Below are 4,024 nucleotides of genomic sequence, written 5' to 3'. Positions count from 1 at the left end.
CACACTTTCCCATTTATAATATTAGTATGGATAGTTAAGCCCCTCAACTATAAGTAATCGCAGTTGCCGACGCGGTAGGGTAGAAATGTATCTGAAGAGTTACTTACAGCTAGAGGCACGCTAGAGGTCTATGTATTTCCAAGGTACATATTAGTTACGCGATTAAAGCCTGATTTAGACGCTTGCGATTTCAGTTACATTGCGGGCTGTAGAGGTTACATACAATTTTGCACAGCCATCAAATACCTCAATGTAATAAAACTCGTATGCGAGTTCTCGTACCATCTAAATGGGCCCTAAGTCCCGTTTTGCTAAGTAACAATGATTAATAATAGTGAAAGTATAGTGAAAAGTCTGACCAGTTTACAAAATATCTAACTGTATTTTATACATAGAATAAATGCATAAAATTCAGGCTCTTCAAGCGGGAAATAAAACGCTACAAGTTTTTGTATTTTCCAAGAAAAATATAATGAGAGAAGTGCGTACCATGAGAAATGGCACTTGTAATATTGCTTTGACTTTATTTATTTACGTTTGGGGTGAAATGACGCTCATTATTTTCAGCAGTTTATCTAAGTTTTAGGTGTCTGATACGACGTCGCTGACCCGAACGAATGGCCGGCACCTCTATTACCCTAATTTGTATAGTTAGATGTTGCTTATTTATAAATGGGGACACGGTCAGTGAAAGGAGAGTGACCATCCTGTTAAGAAATATATGCTTATGTAAGACTTTTGCAGCGACTACTTATTTCAGAGTAGAACTCCTTAATTGCAGTTTTATACAAATGTTATCATCCATCCTAGTCATCCTACCCAAATTTGTTAGGACATTACATAAAACAACAAGTAGGTAAATTTATCTTATTTGTAATTTGTACATCAATCATGTAACATAGTCAATGAAGTTGTTACAGTCACTCAAAAGTTAGGTACACAGACATACGAGTAGCACTTTCAATATTCGACATTTCAGAATACATAACAGAATCTGTATAAAAGTTTTTAGGTGAACATGTGGATCACTTAGTGTAGAGTAGACACGTTTTATTTGTTATTTGATCATCCTAAAACAGTACCTAATTAAGTAGTACAACGTGACCTCATAGTGTAGGTATCGGTAAAATAAATGTCAATATATATAAATATCTACATACTCCAATTAAAATTAAATTTCTAATCATAGACATCATAGTGGTATATTATCACCTACCTACTGGAAATATGCCGGAAATTACACGACTAGTGAAAGAGAAGCGTATCTAGTAATTTAATGTCGACTATATTTAAAACACCGCTTAAAAATGCATTATCGTTCATAATGGAGCCTTCCATGTAATTGAATTTTGCACCTGGTGCATTATTTATTCGCAGAGAGGCAAGTGCGTTAGTGACAGTAACATATATTTGGGTATGCTATTACGCAGCCAGCTTACGATTAAATAAACATCGGTCTCTTGCGAGCTTCCCTTTACCTACCTTTTATTTACGACGACGTGAAATGTGAAATACATCGTGGATTTGTCTTGTTTTTGCGATGTGAATGTTTTCTTACGGTATCATTATTTACTTTCGTTTTCTTGATAAAATATGTTGAAATAAAGAAGGAAAACACGTAGATAGAATGTTACAATAAAATAAATATTCAAGTACTTAGGTACTTACATATCGGAGGGGAACGAGAAATTAGCAAGAGGATGTTAGGGTCGGCAACGTGCATGTTACACCTGTGCAGCTCTAATAGGCTGTTGTAAAAGCTTGTCTTTAGAAGGGTTATGTACTTGTTTGCCACCGCCGTCCCATTGAGAAACTGTTTAGTAGGACTGTCGTATGTCAATAATAATGCAATATATTTTATTCCCAATTATTGAATATGTGTAATTCATTTAATTATTCTATTATTTTCGCTTTCGATTCTCGAAATGAGAAGAATATAAATTGCAGTTTTTTAGATTAAGTACCTGAATTAAGTATTTGTCTAATACATGCAGAATTAAATTAGAACTTAAATAAATAACCTCTAATCTAAGCAGGTAGGTATACTTTGATAAAACTGATAAAATACACGTACTTATTATATTTTCGCAGGGTACTGAGGGTACTGACCAAGTTAATGGCTTTTTAACGGTGACCGCTAAAGTAGCATTTTGATTACTCTACGTGTCTGCGAACAGTCTTCTACAGTTCGGGCTGCATTATCGGGTCAAGGTAGCATGCAAACCGGCGTTTACTCCGAAATTTCACAATGATTAGCGAATGTCTAGAAAGAAAACCTAATTGTAAAGTAAGTAGATTAAACACGCAAACGATGCTTAGGTACAAAGTTCAAAAAAGCGAAGCAGCGTTGTAGAGTGTGCAACATGAAATATCATCGACACGACACAGCACACTAGAATACACTTCAACCTCGTATGAAGGGTTGCCACTGCTGTCAAATGTAAGAAATGCATATTTTTTCAAACATAGGTATAATAAATTCTCCCGTACATGCTTAAAAACAAATTTTTGGCTATTTATATTGGAATAAAATACTTCTGGGGCCCATTTCTCAAAGCTACAAGACAAGTTACAGTTTACAAGTGGTTGTCAATGTCTAATATGACAAGTTGGAAAGAGACTTCCGCTTGTAACTTTTTCGAGTTTTGAGAAATTGGGTGACCGAATATTTAAGAACTGTAAAATACTGCTTTAACTTTAAAGTAAACGTTGGTGCTGACATTTGGTACTTTATGAAAGTAAGTACGTACTTAATTATTTTTAGCGCTGTAGGTACCCAGTTTTAACAAATGACCAAAATTCCTAAATGTTAGAAAAATATGGTAATGTATAGCAACCCTGACTGGAGGGGTTCGGCCCGGAATGGTGTCGGGCTTCGTAACAATGCACGTATGGTACCTATTGTAGGCCGCTTCAAATTAATGGACTCTGTACAATTTGTTTACCTACACATTTTACTTTCGCGGGCCTTTTTTGTGAAACTCAGCAGCATTATACTGAGCCATGATAGCTCGTCGACAATGAACTGAAAAAGATAATGGCACGACGAAAACGAAAATGTATAATTAATGCTTTCTTCGGAGAATGTTTACGTGGAATTTTTATTCATACTTTTTTGGTGGATTTTCTTCAGTGAATGTTAAATGAAGTGATAGGTAAATAAACATCACACAGTCTTACACAAATCAAATTAGGTAATGTAGGTATGTACTAAGTGGGCATGTACATATTATAACTATATTAGGAATGTATTAAGATTTATGTATGAGGATGCATGAAGTGTTCAACGTTTGTCCTATTTCGATTGTAGTAAAACGAATCAGTCTCATCTCTTCTAACATAAAAATACAGGATAGAAATTTGCAGTGCCCTTACAGGGTGCATAGCTGTCCATCAATGGTGTACATAAGGTAATGTATAACCCGATGCACCTATGAATATGCAATAAATTACTGACTGAATTACTCCTGTCTTTTTCACGAATAAACATTAGTAGTAAAAATATTTGCTTTAAACCCGCAGCTATTCTAAAAATGGGTTTTTAATTTCCCAAGTGGTCTCATAATTTTACCAGAGGGTTTTAATTTGAATTTTAAGTATCGCAATACTAGGGAATGCAATTACCGGTCGTTTTTCAAAACCGGTAATTTACCGATGTAGCGTCGCTAAAACCGGTAAACCGGTAATTTCCCGGTTTTTATTTTATTTCATGAAAAATCAATATTTTCCGTCAAAATCGATATTTAAGTAGTTTTTTAGTAGTTTTCATTAAACTACCACTTTCGAAAGACAAATATTATTACTGAAATCTTGAAAAAAAGCAAATTTTTCGGTCTTTGTTACAAAACATAAATACATTTTAATTGCTAAATCTTACAATTAGCAATCATTCCTGGACTGGCAGATCCCTCAAAAACAGGCAAGTTTCGTCAAGGGCAAAGGTGCGAACAGATCCTAAATGTACGTCCATTGAGAGAGATGGCTTACGAATTCAGTACTTCGATGATCCTCTGCTACATCGACT

The sequence above is a fragment of the Leguminivora glycinivorella genome, chromosome 7 (assembly GCF_023078275.1).
Source record: "Leguminivora glycinivorella isolate SPB_JAAS2020 chromosome 7, LegGlyc_1.1, whole genome shotgun sequence".
Taxonomy (NCBI): domain Eukaryota; kingdom Metazoa; phylum Arthropoda; class Insecta; order Lepidoptera; family Tortricidae; genus Leguminivora; species Leguminivora glycinivorella.
Note: the sequence above shows the minus strand (reverse complement) of the source record.